This window comes from Cnephaeus nilssonii (assembly GCF_951640355.1).
Source record: "Cnephaeus nilssonii genome assembly, chromosome: 14".
NCBI classification, from domain to species: Eukaryota; Metazoa; Chordata; class Mammalia; order Chiroptera; family Vespertilionidae; genus Cnephaeus; species Cnephaeus nilssonii.
This window is the reverse complement of record NC_137085.1, coordinates 10,607,150-10,624,145: the sequence shown is the minus strand read 5'-3', so window position 1 is coordinate 10,624,145 and position 16,996 is coordinate 10,607,150. Positions and strand designations below refer to the sequence as shown.

Sequence of the window (16,996 nt, the reverse complement as noted above, 5' to 3'; positions counted from 1 at the left end):
AGCTGCATAGGGCGTCAGGTTTACTGAGCGCGTTCTTTTCCACGCTCTCACTTGATCTTCACACCAGCTCTGGGTGGTACTGGAGGTAGGGATTTTTATCTGTCTCACTCTTGAGAAATCTGAGTTTCAGAGAAGGGACATGATTTTCTCAAGGGAATTCACTTTGCACATGGTCAAGCTGGTTAAACCCCAAACCACCTGAGCCTATCTTATGCCTTTTCCACTTTTTCCATCATTCAGCCAATCAGTCAGTCGTTTCATGAGAACATTAGTTGATTTCCCAGTGCTTTCGCATGGAAAGCACAATTCTTGTCCTCAAGGAGCTCTCACAGTTCCATTGAGAAAATGGATGAATAAATCACAGATAACAAAAAATACTCTAATCATCTAATAAATAATTTCAAGAAAGTTTTATTGTTGACTTCTACCATAGATCTATGCCATTCTAAATGCCATGATATAGAGAAATTATATTCAAAATAACAAGTGGCATGGAATAGACACCACTCATAAACAGATGCTGACTATAAACAGATTTGTGAATAAACAGATGAAAAGTATCCATGGTCTAATGAGATAAACAGGCAATTTATGCACTGTGCTAAAAATGAAAGTCTGGATAAGCATAGAGGAGGGGCCCTTCTCTCTGAATATAAGGTGGTGGAAACTCTCTTAGAACTACTATGAAGTAAATCTTGAAAAAATAATATAGGAATTTGCCATGTGAATAAAGTGGGAAAAGGGTTATTTTAGGGACAGGGTATTGAATGTGAAAAGGCTCAGAGGCTTCTGAATTATTTCTTTTACTTTTTTACTTAAAATGTTTAAGTTGCTAAGATCCTTACGGATTGCTCGTTTGTTACTAGGACACTGAAAACCAGGGAAGGGAGGGATTCGGTCAAAGTCACACAGTATGTTGATGCAGCATCAAGACTTGACACTACAAGAAACCAAAGCTCTTTGCACTCTGCCATGCTGACCAGAAAACCTAATAATGGGTTGATTACACAGCTGATTTGCTGTATTCCATTAGACAGGGAATCTCTCCTTATCTTGCCACTCATTCAATGACCATTGTCCTCTTTGAGATTTTTTTACCAAGGAAAAGTGCAAAAAGATGGATAAAAAGAGCACCGAAGAAAGACTGGGGAACCTTGACTCTAAAAAGGCATTTGATTGAATGACTAGCCTATTGTGTGGGACTAGAGCTCCTTCGTTGCTTTGGAAGAGATTTCTGGCCAATATAAAGTCACATGGGACCTTTGGATGGGAGTTAGCACTAGATGAGTTCCAAGAAGAAGAACAGTGAGAGGTGGGAAGCAAGGGGTCCCTTGGGAAGTGGATGACAGACTTCTCAAAGAAATGGACACTCGGCTTCCTCAGATAGTGCCAGTCCCGGCCAATATTCCACTCATTGGCTGATCTATTACAGACCTTCAAGGAAATGAGAATGATCTCACCTGAGGCAAACCCCCATGTTCCTTCTGGCCTCCAATCTGCAGCCTACACCAACAACCTGTGAATGAGGATTGCAAATGAGTAACAACAAAATCCGTCTCTGGCTGAGAACTCTGTGCAGAGGTGGTGTTTACAAGCAGTACTAAGAAGGATGCAACGGTAAGACAGAAGCCAAGACGTGTGGCCTCTGGCAGACAGGAGGATGAGTGGTTGTTAATCTCATAAATATCCTTTGCCGTAATGTCTCACATGGCTTGATTGCTCAGTTCTGACTGTGGTGACCATCTGCATGGAAAGCAGCCACGCAGGCCTTGGCTAAGCCACCTCCCTGGGCTCCTCTTTTCTCATCTGTGCAGTGGCTGTGTTGGATACAATAATCTAATTTCCTTCTTACGCTCTACGGGTGAAAAAGAAAGGATTTCATTATAAAGCACAGCATTTCAAATATTCACATGTTCCTCCACTCATTCAGTGAACATTTACTGAGCTTCTGTTATACCCAAGGCTCTGTGCTAGGCACAGAAAATGCAGGCATGGTCACTGTCCTCTAGAAGCCTAGAGTGAAGGAGGAAAAATTAGACATATGTGGAGAGCGGCTACAGAGTTTGGACAGGTTCAAGCCTTGGACTGATGAGAGGGCACAGTCCTCTCGTGGCCACGTGCAAGTCCCAGCTTGGAGGGCAGAGCCCTCCCAGCACCATTATAGCCAACAGCTGTAGGTGTCAGCTTGAACCTATGGTCCGAACACATGGCCCCACGTGCCTAAGTGATATAGGCTGCAAGTAAACAAAGCTTGGTCAGGTGCATGTAATTGAGTAGGATCTAAACTCACAAGAATGTTGTAAACATCTTGACCACGGCCTACTTTGCCTCGTGGCATCGGCTATAAAATAAAGACATGGCTTGTAGTTCATGGCGCTGCTTTCATTCTCTTGTCTATCTTTTCTCAATCCTTCATCACCCCCACTCGGGTTCACTGAACCTGGCTGAGCTGGCATGGCACATAAGGCGCCCTGGGGCTGAGTATGCCTTGGCCGTGCCAGCTCCCCACAGACATACATGGACATAATTATACCATGGAGAGGCAATGAATGCTTCTTTATCTTGTTAAAAGCACATATAGTTGTTAATATATATGGATTCTATATGATGTGTAAATGCAGCCTATATGCCGTGGCTTATGTGCTATTCTAGTACTTTATTCCCTAACCCGGGAGGTCCACTTGGCAGACATTGGAAAGCCAAGAGGCATGAAGCATTCACTACCGGTTGGAAGACACAGCCTTGTGCTACTACAATGTGCTTGGCTAAAACACAGAATTAAAAACTTCCAAAACAACTAACATTTGAATTAGCCAAAATGGTTCAAAAGTTCAAATGAGCTGTTTTATGACATGACTATTTATGGGCTTTCTTGCCGTCTGGGACGGTCACTTAAGCAGAGAATCCTAGGATACCAGAGCCAGAGCGGCCATAGGGATAACCTTGTCCCATTTTTTTTCAGATGGGGAGACTAAGGCCCACAACAATAAAAATCACAAGCATAGAGGTGATATCATTCAGTATTGAAAATAGGTGGCTAATTGAAATTTCTGATTAGTGGTTAGTAAAAATCAACCATCTCTGAATTAGCTGTCCTGAACAGAGAAGCATATCTTCCATATTCAGATGTGGCAGTGATGTTTATACAAGCAGTGTTATAATCTAATAAGGCATTAAACATCATTTAAACATCAGCCTACAGTGCTCCTGGGCCTTGGTGTGTAATAGGAAGAATGATGGAGCCCAGTGTTATAATCTGAATGCTTCCCAGGTGTATTCCCTTAGTGGAGTTACATTACTTCTCTGAACCTCAGTCTCTTGTCTGTGAAAAGGGTCAGACAGCACTTGGTGCCTATCACAGGGTGATTGCCAGGATGTTACGAAATAATGTCTATAAAGCACTTTGCATGGTACCTAATATAGACCTAATGGAGGAGGGCCCAGCGCCAGCTACAGGTTCCACGATGCCTCAAGTCCCTCTACTATCACAAAACGACCATGTGCCGTGACAAGCTCAAGCATGGGGGCCGTGCCCTCGCTTCGCTTCTTCCCCATCCCCTCAAATGCCTGTGTGCCCGGAGGGTGCTGGATGCATCCTAACCACCAAACCTATGATGACTCAGAGCTTGGAAGCCATCCACAGCAGGCTGGAGGGCAGAAGCGCAGCTTATGTGTCAAAGATTAAGTTGTTACTGGAAGGAGCAGGATGTTGCCACCCCAAAATGTGTTTCTTTGGCATGGGGAATGTTTTAGGCCCGTGGTCGGCAAACTGCAGCTCGCAAGCCACATGCGGCTCTTTGGCCCCTTGAGTGTGGCTCTTCCACAAAATACCACGGCCTGGGCGAGTCCATTTTGAAGAAGTGGCGTTAGAAGAAGTTTAAGTTTAAAAAATGTGGCTCTCAAAAGAAATTTCAATCGTTGTACTGTTGATATTTGGCTCTGTTGACTAATGAGTTTGCCGACCACTGTTTTAGGCTGATTGTTTTTAAGAAGCAAAAGACTCAGGCAGGGCTTGTTGAACTTGCCCCCTTAACTGCCCAAAGGAATTTAAAGGGTTGTCCAGGGTGGGCACTATCAGCAGAGGTATCCACAAAGGATAGGGGGGCAGGGCTTGAAGACCAAAGTCCTCTGTGTGTCCCATTGTCTCCGGGTGGCCTGGCAAATATTTGTTTTGTCATCTTCGTGTGATTTGCTTTCCTCCCCTTTGCAGCCCCACTTCTTCCCCTTCTCCTTCCTTCAGAAAGGCACGTAAGCCCCACTGCCTGGCCATCTAGGGACTCTTCATATTCTTATGGAGCCCCCATACATACAAAGGCAATTTTATTTCCTCCTGTTAATCCATCTCACACCAATTTAATTCTTAAACGGGGCAGAAAACCTAGACGGCTATAGAGACATTTTTTCCTCCCAAGACATTACCTTTTTTTTTTTCTTTTTGTTTGTGACCGACACCTTTCAGCATTGAGAATAAGCCTCAGAGAACTTTGCCCGGGAGGTGCAGCTTAGAAGACAGGACCAGGCGCAGGGCATGCACAGGGTCAGAAAGCTGCTCCCTGTGGGGCACTGGGGCTGGGGCAATGCCGCCTCCAGGCAGCTGGCATGGCTGCCTCCCAGGGGAGATGTGGGACTGATCTGGGCCGTGGCCTTGTCTCCACCTGCTGAGAACTAATCCTGGGCTATCTTTCTGCTGGCCCAGAGAAACCCAAACCTCCCCAGCTTCTGAAAGGCTTTATCTCCTCTTTCCAGGAACACATTTGCTTTCTCAGAGGTGCCAGTGAGCAGCTGCTGCGCAGAGCCCAGAGCCCAGGGAGCCCTGGTCACGGTCACGTTTCCAGCCCTGGGAGGTGCAGAGCCAGACCCCCTGATCCTGCCTCTCCCTCCCTGGGCTTCTGTCTCACAATTAGAAAATCCCTTTGGGGAGCAAAGCAAAACTCACACATCACTCCCAGCTGCTCTGAGTCAGGGGCAGGAGGGAGGGAAGCAGGAATTCCTACTTTCGCCATAAATTGTATGCAAATGAGCTCTTTTCCTGGCAGAGAGCAGGCAGTGAGAGCTCTTTCATGAGCTAACCCCGTTCCTCCGCTGGGAGGGCTGTTCCTTTAATTCGCCAACTGAAAAAGTGGGAAAGGATGTCTGGAGGCGAGGCGTCCCATTACAGAGGAAGGAGCTCACTATATAAGCCAGCCAAAGCTGGCTGCACTGGCCACAGCCTGCCTACTGTCCCACGCTCTCCCGCGCAGACACGCCAGCCCCTCCTCGGAACAAAGGCAGCGCGAGGTAGGGGGACTCCGGGGCAGCCACCTGGGAGCCGCTGCAGCTCACCTCCGGGCACTCATTCCATGGAGCTGGTTCATTCAAGAATCTAGGTCGTTGCCAGCTCCCGAAAGGTAAGTCTGTCTCGCCCCATCACCAAAGGTCATTATGACATACTGTTTGCCTTCCTGGTACCAAATGGGTTGCTTTTTTCATAATTACAAAACTTTTGTTTTCTCTGCGCCGCTAGCAACGTGGGGTATTTATTCTGATCTGGGTGCACCTGGGCTGTTTGCTGCTTTCCGTAAACTTTCATCTGTTTGTTCTAGTTCTATGAATAGTCACACATGGAAGGCACTTTCTGTAAAAAAGTTTTTATCTGTGCCATTCTTCAGAGGAAAAATAAGAACTTTCGCTTCACTCCCTGCCTGGCTGATTCACCTGTGCAGATTTCTGGGAGGGTTAGGGAAGATGAGTTTGCACATTGAAGTTTGTTGAGAGCCTTACACTGGGATGGGATAGGGGAGATTGATTGTGGAGAGAACAGTACACATTTACATCTAAGCAGCCCTCACCTTACACTTTCCCTTTTGTATCATCCCCTCACCCCACCACATCCACCCTGTGGTCCGACCTGGGAGCGGGTGAGGGCTGGGCACAGGAGCCACACGGTGACTCCTAGGGCCAGGTGGACAGACAGCCTCAGGCTCTGAGACCAGAGAGCTGGGCACCCCTGTTCTGAAGGGTGGGGACTCCCTGCGGATGCCTCCTGACCCACTGGTCCTGGGGCTGGGCACATGGGCATGTTTGGGGCGCTTAGAGCCAGCAGTGTGCCATATCATTCTAGAATCACCTCTCCCTCCTGACTTCTCTTTAGAGAAAGCCCTAAGAAACAAATTCTCCCCCAGGATGAGGGGAGCCCTATTTCCCCTGGCTGGCTGGAAAGAACACAGGGGTTCCCCTCTCTCATTGGTGCTGTAGGGGATTAAGAGCTCAGGTTTTGACGTGGGGGATCCCTTTCGTATCCCCACCACCACCACCCCATGTGTGACCTTGTTGAAAGTACATAACCTCTTTGAGCCTCAGTTTCTACTTCTCTAAAATGGGCAGGATCACTTCTGTTGTCATTAAGGAGAGAAAAGGAGTGATTGCTCAGTAACTGGAAGTTTCTATAATCATTGGCATTTCCCAAAACTGCCCTCACCTTGGAGGTTAAAAGGGGCACTTGGCCAACGTTGGATTGTTTCTCGTGCGTTCCTCACCCGCCTGTCCCACTCCCTGGCATTTTATCTTGCCAGGTCTGAGGTGTCTCACTAGGCTGGCAGGTCGGAGTCTGGCTGTATTTTACAAGCAGGAGGCTGAGTTGGCACAGGTCGGGAGAAAAGGGAGCCGCCTGGGGCTGATATAAATGCTGGGTTCTGACTCCAGAATGCGCCAGGTTTTGAGTTCGGGCCTTTGCAGATTCTAAAGCTGTCGGCCATAAAGCACGATGCTGCCGGGGGACTCTTTGGAAATGCTTTCCGTCCAGAGGGAGAGCAGGCGAGAGCCCCGCTTGAAGAATGAATACTTCTTTCTCAGGTTTTGTGGACTTTCCCCCCCTTTTTATGGAGCTTTCCCATATGTGCTTTAGAAATAAGACCGGCTGCCCACCCCAGCCTGCTTCCCGCCTTGTCCTGCAATATGACAAGGCCAGCTCAGGACTGGGGAGAGGTTTGTCCCGTGCTAAGGAAACCCGTGGGAAGTTTGCTGGCATAGGGTGTATCGGAGCCCTTTGCAATAGATGTGAGTGCACTTCGACCCTGAGAGCTGTAATGAGTTGACATGACAGTGTTTGGGGGAAGAAAAGGGTGCATGATATGAATATTCTCTGATTTGCCTAAACAGAATGAATTAGATAAAGATTGAAAGGGGTGCTGCTAATCTTAATTGTTAAAGTGTGTTTTTTTAATGCTTTGTTTGAAATATCTAGTTTCCCTATCTCATCCCCCACTATCTCCGAAACCCCCAAGACATCACTGACCTTTCAGCCCTCAGCTTTGCACCCGTATAGAGAGGATGCCGATCTTAACCTCACAGAGCTCAGATGAGATCAGATATGTGTGGCAAATTCTTGGCACACTACCTGGCACATAGTAAGAGCTCAATAAACGGAGGTTTTTCTTGGTTTGATTGTTTACAAGGACTTGTCCAAGACTAATTAATGTTCTCAGACAATGGTTTTCATATTCATTAAATGAAATTGAGGGCAAAACCCCAATATCTGGCAGGGGAAATGTGGGGCTGATGGGGTTGAAATGGGGGTGGAGGGTCCAATACTCAGCTTGTTGCTCTCAGCCTCTGGGACATTTCCGTAGAACCTTGAACACAGAAAACACAGTTAAAAGCAATGAAGCCAGGTGGTGTGCGTCTAGGCTGCAATTTTTCCCTTTGACAAGGATCTGTGCCTCTCCGAGTTCCCACCTCTAATGGAAGTCGGAGCAATTTCCTAAGTAGTACAGTAGACAAGAACATGTGTGGGAAGTATAAAATGCTAAAGGAAGGATGATTTTCTTACTTTACTTTTATTGTGAAACTGTTACGGATGTCCCCATCTCCCCCTTGCCCACCTCTGCCAAAGCCCCGCCCCCTTCCCTCTGGGCATCACCGCTGTTGTCTGTGCCTGTGGGTTATGTATCTGCTCTTTGACTGATCCCTTCTTCTTTCATCCAGTTCTTCCCTCTCCTCTCCTCTCAGACAGTTGCCAGTGTGTGGCATGCATCCATGCCTCTGTTTCTGTTTTCCTCTCCACGTAATAAAGGCCATATATGACAGACACACAGCCAACATCAAACTCAATGGGCAAAAACTAAAGGCATTTCCCTTAAGATCAGAAACTAGACAGGGGTGTCTGCTTTCACCAGTCTTACGCAACACAGTGCAGAAGTCCTAGCCACAGCGATCAGACGAGAAGGATGATTAATTAATGTATTGATAATCTATAGGCCCTTTGCATACATCATCTCACTAAGTAGCCGCATGTCCCTGAGGAATGGACCAAACCTATTAGAGACTTGGCTTGAAAAGCAAAGAGAATGAGACCATTTTCCTGAGTTCTAGGACTCAGAGGGATGGAGCCAGTTTTCAGACCCATGTCCCCAAAACCCCAAGTCAGAAGCACATTCTACTGTGTACATGCCGAATGCTGCTGCTTCTTGCACTGCCTTTAGAAGGAATAAACTTCCTTTCTGACTAAATCTGCCCCTCCAGCCAGATTGTGGCCACCCATAAATTCAGTGGTAGCCTGATCATATAACCAGAATGGAATTTGGAAAGGGAATTCAAGCTGACAGAATGAAAAACACGTCCCTCTTAATCCTAACCTTTCTAATGCTCACAAAGAACTCAGAACGCCATTCTCACCTACCCCTTGATTTCTGTAGACACACACCCATGCCCCTTGATTTCTATAGACATACACCCATGCTTTTTTTTTTATTATTATTCTCACCCTAGGATATGTTTTTAGAGAGAGAGGAAGGGAGAGAGAAAGAGAGGGAAACATTGATGAGAGAAATATCAATTGGTTGCTGCCCATATACCACCCCCCCACCCGAGGATGGAATCCAAAACCTAGATAGCGGCCCCAACATGGAATCAAACCCCAAAACTTTTGGTGTATGGGACAACACTCCAACCAACTGAGCCATTCGGCCGTAGGACACCCATGCTTTCTTTTAGGGAAAACATCCACCTGGCTTCAAGCACAAGTCCCTCCACACTAAATCGTGTCCGTTTGAAAAGCAGAAAGTAGGTAACATTTAGTTGACTCTTAATGCACAATCTCTTTGTGATGGTAAAATACACACACTCAAAATAGTTAATGTTGAAGGTTATATATCCCATGTGTGATAGAAGGGTTTGACTGTGATTTCTCATAATTCCCACTCTAACACTAAAAGTTATGAATGACTAGCTCCATTTTATGGCCAAAAAAAATCGAGGCTCAAGGAAGTTAAGTGACTCATCTGAGGGTTTTCCATAAGTGAGGAGCGGAGTTGGCTTTGAACCCAAGCCTTCTGGCTAAAGCCCTCCCATTCTTTCCACTATGCTGCCTTGTCTCCTGAAGGCAGGCCGGGCTTCCCTCTTACAGAACCTTAGCAATGTCTCCCAGTGATTGGCCAAGCGGTGGAGAAGCCCCCGACCCATTGCTGTCTATTGATTTTACGGAATGGCCGGCATATATCATTTTTCATGGCCCTCAGGAAAGGTCAACCTTAGTGGGGCCCTTCTCTGCCTGAAAACAGAAAAGGTCAAATTTCAGCCCCGGAGAGAGAAGAATGATTCTAGAGGTAGCAACGAGGTCATTACCACTGATTTTTCATTGCAGAAAGATGCTCACACATTTCCATGCAGGACAGGTGGGCGCTCTGCCTGGGAAAGCAGGGCTGTACCTGCACCCTCTCTGATAGCCAGGTGAACTGAGCACCTGGTTTTAAAGGGCTAACGGGGAGAGAAAGTCAAATCGGTGTGCAGCCTTGGGGCAGTGAACTCCGGGGGGATCAGGAAATGCCGTAGGTTCTGAGCCACAAACTCCCTTGTAGCCTCAGAGAGGAGGGTGAGGACTCAATCACTTCTCACTTTGAGGACGACAGGGAACCCCCTGGAATCTAATCCCAGGCTAGAATGAACACCCTCAACACGTGGGAAACATTAGATGACGTCTCCTTTCCAAAGGGGGAAACCCCCTCAAACTCCAGGCAATATTGTCACCCAAGACAAAAACAGCAGTGGCCTCGCCTAAGAGAAAAGTCTGTGTCCTACCTGATTATAACCCTGGGACCAGGCCTTTTCTTTTTCTCTCCCAGTTATGCCCTTAAGCCCAGAAATCTTACTGTTTCCTTCTCCTCTGTCTCATGATTCCAGCTTCTCCCGAACTTGAGCAACCACCTAATTCAGTGCTTAAGGAGTCCCTCTGACCCTCCACCATTGAATAAAATGGAAATGCTCATGTTGAAAGAAGACCATGAATGGAAAATCCCTTCTGTGTGTATTTTAGTGTATTTGTTATTAGAAATGATAAAAATTATTTCATGCCAACTTAGCTCAGATTTTTTAAGTTTCCTGCAATTCACAGATCCTTCATGATGCAGCTGTAGTAACCCAAATAGGTTTGGTTGGCCCTTGAACCCTCTCCAAACAACCTATGTCAAGAGCCAGGGGTATTTCGTAAGCTCTGAGTAGACAGTCTGCTTTAGAATTAACCGCTGATCAACTCTGACCCTGGAGGAGGTGAACTGGCTGCTACTAACTTCTGCATGCACATGTTCAAAAAGTTCTCCTAGGAGGGGCCTTGGGAATGATCATAATAGCCAATATTTACTGAGTGCTCTACAGGCATTATGCCATTGAATCATGCACCGTTGTTTCCAGCAATTCAGACACGGGAACCTGAGCCTGTAAGAGTTTAAGTAGCTTCCTTCTCCAACATCACACAGATCGTCATTGCTGGAGCCAGAACTCAGAGCCAGTTTCAAATCCCAAGCAAGTGTTTATAATCAGCATGGTAAGCAAGTCGTGCTCAGCACCATAATTCATCTCTGACACCAGAGAGGGCTAGACACAGCAAGGCTGAGGAAGAGTCAAAATCTTGTCTTCCCGGCCCTTGTGTTCTCTTCAGCAGCGTTGCCACTGTTGGGATCTCTAACTTGCTCCTTCGGGTTTCACTTCCTGTAGAAACTCAGTAATAGTGTATGGTTTCTGATGTAATATGTTTCCTCTACTGAGCTCTGAGCTGTAGGAGAATGAACCTGATGCACCCCTCATCCCGCCCACTATCCTGAGACCTGGAGCATGGACGCACATGGTCAAGTACAGCCTGAGTGAGGCGAGTGTGCCTGGCGGGCTGGTGTACACACCCGCTTTCTGGTTCCCACCGAGTTCTCTGCTTCTGATGAAGGGCTCCCCTTCCACCTGACTGCCATTGATGTCAAGTACATCCATGAGGCAGGTCTTTATCCCTGAAGCCTGGCCACCTGCAGGCAGGTCTCAGGCCCTGGGGACGGTGTTGAAGAAACTGCTGGCCCAAAGGAAATGGAGCGACAGCACAGCATTGCTTTTCTTCTGAACTGTGCTCTTTGATTTATGAAGCCTATTCACATGCCAGATAAATTTAAACCAAGTAGGATACTCCTGGATTTATACATGTCTAAGTAACATTTCTGTGCATGACTCTCAGATTCTCCCCGCAACTACAAGTGAACTGAGGCGGAAAGGCCGTCACTTGCTCAAAGTAGAAAGTGGTGGCTTGGCTCCTCCCGAGGCCTAACTCCCACATGGTGCTTCTTTCACCGTGCCACTCCACACTCAGGTGTTATTCCCATTTTTTAAGGTAGAAACAGAGGTTAGGGACAGCAGGCGACTTGCTAGAAACATATTTACATTTTTAAAGGGTAGTTCCGTACTGAGGGCGAATACTTAGCACAACTAAGAGAGTTGCTGGTGGTGGACTTTAGGTAAAGGGATCTTTGGAACAATAGGGGGGCTCAACCCTCAGCCCCCAGGACAGGTTCAGAGAGAAAACCACCTTGAGCAGGTCCACCTTGAGTTCTTCCGAAGTGGCCTGCCCTCTGAGTACTTATGCCCTGGGCCCTGGGATGGTCACAGAGATGGCTTTGGCATATACAGAACCAAGGAGTCCTCTGTAGTCATTGTTCTAACAAACAATACAGAGATGTCACAGAACAGTGATCTAACCTCTAGGTGTAGGTTGTTAGAAAATAAACAAAACAAAAAATCTCCCTAAAATGCATAGAACATTGAAACCAAAAGAGGTCAATAATCTCCAAGCCAAGGGCTTGGCCACTGGTTTTAAAAGGATGAGGCTAGGCCGGCCAGTCTTGCTCGGTGGTTGCGCATCAACACATGAACCAGGAGGTCATGGTTTGATTCCCAGTCAGGGTACATGCCTGGGTTGTGGGCTCGATCCCCAGTAGGGGGCGTGTAGGAGGTGGCTGATCAATGATTCTCTCTCTTCATTGATGTTTCTCTCTCTCCCTCCCTCTCTGAAATAATTAAAAACTTAGATTTTGTTTGTGTTTTTTCAAAAGGCCAGGGCTGCTTCGACCTTATTTCAACTAAAACACCACCACTTTTATCTGTTTTGCACACTGAGCTTCCTCGTGAAATGTCATTTAATGAAAGAGTTCTGTGACCAAAAAAAAAGAGGTTTTGTAAATTGGTGGCCTAGTTTATTCCCTTCACTTTAAAGATAGTGAAACTGAGACCCACAGAGGGGAAAAATCTAAGATTTCATGCCAATTGGCAACATGGTCAGGACTGAATTATAGTTCCTTTGACTCTTGCTCTTGGAAGCCAGAGACAATATAAAAAGTGTCAGGGTTAATACATTGTTTAAAAGGGAAAAATTAACAGAGTTTTACTCTTTGAATAGCTTCGGCATACATCGAGCAAGGAGTCCTCTGTATTTGTTATCTATTGTGAACAGACAACACACATTTCTTGTGTTATGGTTTCTATAGGTCAGGATTCCATGCTCAGCTAAGATAGGTTTTCTATCTCGGGGTCTCTCATGAGGCTGCCATCACAGGGTTGGCCAGGATTGAGGTTTTGACTGAAGGCTCACTTCTAAGCTCACTCAGGTGGCTGTTGGCTGGACTCACTTCCTCCAGGGCTGTTGGATTGAGGGCTTTAATTCCCTGCTGGCTGTGGCCTGAGACCACCCTCACTTCCTTCCACCTGGGTGTCTCCAATATTGACATTTGCTTCATCAAACCAGAGAGCCTGTCAGCAAGACAAACATCACAATCTTGTGTAGCTTCCTAATAGTGCAAGTGACATTCCGTCACCTTAGCCATATTATATTGGTCACAAGCAAGCCACTAGACCATCCCACACTCAAGGAGAGAGAATGACACAAGATGTGACGAGCAGGAGGCAGTATCATTGGGAACCATCTTAGAGTGCCTGCCCAGTGTCACTAGTTTCTGACAACTTCTCATCAGTGACAAATTTATCCAACCCTCCTGTACTTCTGTTGATGATGAGCAATCAATAATATGGACGCCTCTAAGGAAGACTGTCTTGTTTAAGCTTCTCTTCCACTTATGAGGTGAAGCCAGATGTTTTGCATTAAATGTTGTAGTCCATTGGGAAACCATGCTTCCTCTTAAAATCACCCCAGGGCAGCTTCCAAGGCAAGGACTTCAAATGTATTTTATTCAAAGGCATGACATTCAAAGTGACCCAAACTGAAACTGATCCATTGCCCTTCTCCCCAACCTATTCCTCTATTAGCAGATGTAATGCAGCTAAAATCTAGGATTAACTCTGTCTCCCTTTCCACATTTTTTACTACCCTTCCATATACCAAATCTTGTGGACTCTTCTGCCTTGACAAGTAAATCACTGCCTACTCGTCATCCCCATCACCCTGGTTCAGGCTGTGGCACCTCACAGATGGACCACTGCAACAGCTTCCCCATTGGCCCCATCCCACCAGCCTTAGGTTGTAGCAGTCACATTCCTCCTAAGCCTAAAATTTTTCAAATGGTTCTCTTCCGACCACAGGAAAAAGTCAAATTCCCAGCCTAGCGTTCATTGTTTTTCATGTTCTGGCTCCTGGTCTCCAAATGCCCTCCATACCAGCCAACAATTCCATGCCTTGCATGCTCTCCCAAATGCTATTCCCTTTCCTCAAATGACCTTACTTATGTTTTTCACCTACTCACAATCTCCTTTCAAAATTCAGCTTAGAAACCACCTTCTCCAGGGAGATGAGATGACCCTTCCCCCCTTGTTTTTCTCTATCATTACTGTGTCATTCTGGAATTGCCTGTCTGCTCACAGGTTGACTCCTCCTGCTAATGAAGCTCTTGAAATGAGAATCTGTACCCATTTTATCTGTAACCGAGCTCAACTAGAATAAAATTAATTCTCAATAGCAGGCCGCAGTCCTTGCTGTTTCCCAGGTTTGGACCTCCCCTTCCTCAGCAGACTTTATTCAGAAAGCCCAGACCTTGGAATTGTTTTCATACTTTGCCCTCTAGTTTCTCAACCCTGCAGAGTGATGTCATAGTATATGCCAGGAGGAAGCCAGCACAGTCTGGGGACACAGACTTCAAGGAATGTCCTTGCTTTCAGAGGTGGCCCTCAGAATCACAGCATGCACTGCCTGGGATTTTGTAAAACCAGTACCAAGGACAGAGGAGGTCATCTGGGGATTTGAGGCTGAGTCATAGGAGACAGGAAAATCTGGAGGTTATAACAAGGGTCAGCCTACAACTAGTGGGAAGCAGGAAAGGGCTCAAGGAAGGAATGGAGACAAACAGTTCTCTACTTAGGATATAGAGAAATTCACACCCAGGGGAAGGATTGGATAATAATAGTATGGCCGTAGCATCAGAAAGTTCTGGGTTCAAGAGCTTGCTATCTGCTTGTTACGTGATCTTAGCCAAGTTACTTCCCTAAGTCTCATATTTCTCATCTGTATTAAATGAAACATGAGGTTATTGTGATGATTAAATGAGGCAATGCCAGTGTATTACTTAGCACAGAAACTGGCAGTTACTATAAATGTGTGTGTTTTTTTGTCTTTGTTTTTGTAATGGTTCTTAGTAATAAGGTATTTCCCAATAATGTGTTCTGTAGGATGCAGCTTAAAAAGTATTCTATGACCAGAAGAGTTTGAGAAGTACTTGAGACTGGGTTCTGTTCTTAGAAATTCATAGTTCATATGTCCACTAATACATAGTTTAAGGGTTGGAGATACAGTAGAAAATAAGATATGTAAGATCCTCTTATTCATGGAGTTCACATTATGGTGGAAGAAGGTAGACAATGAAAAGGAGTCAAATAAATTCATAGTACAATTTCAGGTAGATATTTGCTAAGAAGGAATATAAAATATAATAAGGGAACAGGCAATGACTGGTGGTGTGAGGTTGATCTCTTAGACAAGGTGGCACATGGAGGTGACATTGGAGCAGAGATCTGAATGAATGAGTAAATGTGCTCTGTAGGCAGTGGCTAGGAGTTAGGGTTTTATTGTGTGTGATTGGAAGCCAATGGGCGATTTTGGGTAGAATAATGCATGACCTGAGAAATCCTATAGCAGCTAATCTATTCAGCTTTGTTTCACCCAGTATCCCCACACTTTTTTTCACCTTTTCCTACAGGGTATCTACCTAAAAACATCTTGGAATATAATCCAGTCAATTCTAAACTGGAGCACAAGGTTTTGTAGAATTTAAAAGGACTATGAATCTGCTCCCCTCGCCTAGACCTACAGTAATAAGCCAAACAAATCACTTGAGCCAAAACAGGCATGCCCAGAACAAGAAAACTAGTTCTAGGGGTAGAGACAAGCAGGATGTCACCCTAATTAACAACTCCTTTTGGCTAAGATGATCAATGAGCACAGCCAGGCTTCAGCAGACCCTGGAACCCATCTCAGGCCAAAAGAAACTTGCCAACATCTTCCTCGAAGCTAATAAGCATTTGCAAACAATACACCTTGGCTTAAGCACCCTCCAAAGGGGAAGTGTATAAAACTTAACTCCCGCCAGAGGCTCTGGAAGGAAGACAGAGGTCAAATATTTCAGTGCCTACACATGAACAGCCACCAGATTGCTGCTGAAGGTCTAGGAAATAGAAGATAAGGGGGTCTGCTGGGGCTCTGATCTCTTATTTTATCAAACAGTGTTGATTTTTCCCCCTTATACAAACTGCAGAAAGTTGCTTGATGAGTCAACCTGGTATAGTAGTTCAAAGTCCAAAAACTGGCTCTGTCTCTTAGGCCAGTTGCTGACCTTCCCAGAGTATCAATTTAGCTTTCTAATAGTCATATTAATACCTATCTCACCAGGTTGCCATGACAAATGACAAGATAATCTATAACAAAAACATCTATCATAAGGCTTGGCACAAAACAAGTATATAGTAGCCTGGCAACAAACTGTTAGTTTCCTTCCTGTCTAGTTCAATCTAAATTTGGTTTTTATAATACTAGTTGCCATTTATTAACTACTAATATTCCAGCAAGGTCACCATATATTGAGTAATGGCCTACTTTTGTAAATAAAGTTTAACTCGAACAGCCATGCTCATTTATTTATGCCATGGCTACTTTCTCTACAATGGGAAAACTGAATTTGTGGCAAAGATCATCTATCTGAAAGCCTAACATTTACTATCCAGTCACTTGAAAAAAGTTTACTGACACCTGCCAGTTGGTGTGCTAAATTTATATACATAATTTTCAATTGGCAGAACTAGCAAGTTGGGTATTATTATCCTATATAATAAAAGGATAATATGCAAATAGACCGAACGGCAGAACCAAACAACTAATCAAAGCATAATATGCTAATGTATGCTAAGGCTGCTCAACCACTTGCTATGATGTGCAATGACCACCAGGGGGCAGACGCTCTGACCAGTAGGTTAGCTTGCTGCTGGGGTTTGGCTGATCAGGACTGAGTGAGATGGGCTGGACACGCCCTAGAGCCCTTCCGTGGTCCCTCCCCGGCTTGATCGTGCACTGGTGGGGTCCCTCAGCCTGGCCTGCGCTCTCTCGCAATCTGGGACCCCTCAGGGGATGTCGGAGAGTTGGTTGCAGCCTGATCCCACAGGCCACTCCCCTTGGGAGGGTTCCAGACATAAAGCTCATGGCTGGAGTGCTGCTGTGGCAGCACGAGCCTCTCCCGATCGGGACTGATTGGGCGCGAGCCTGCTGGCAGGCACAGTG

At 45.8% G+C, this 16,996-nt stretch overlaps 1 protein-coding gene across 4 annotated transcripts in view; it reads left to right on the top strand.

Annotated features, from left to right (window-relative positions):
* Positions 1-5,126: 5,126 nt before the first annotated feature.
* The window catches only part of TNC (tenascin C), an 86,925-nt gene continuing 75,055 nt past the window's right edge, over positions 5,127-16,996 (top strand). The window contains exon 1 of one of the 4 annotated variants that reach the window (XM_079790357.1): positions 5,127-5,387. The gene's annotated coding sequence lies outside the window, so the exon portion shown is untranslated. The remainder of the gene's footprint in view (positions 5,388-16,996) is intronic. The other 3 variants (XM_079790358.1, XM_079790359.1, XM_079790356.1) reach the window with 3 other exon arrangements.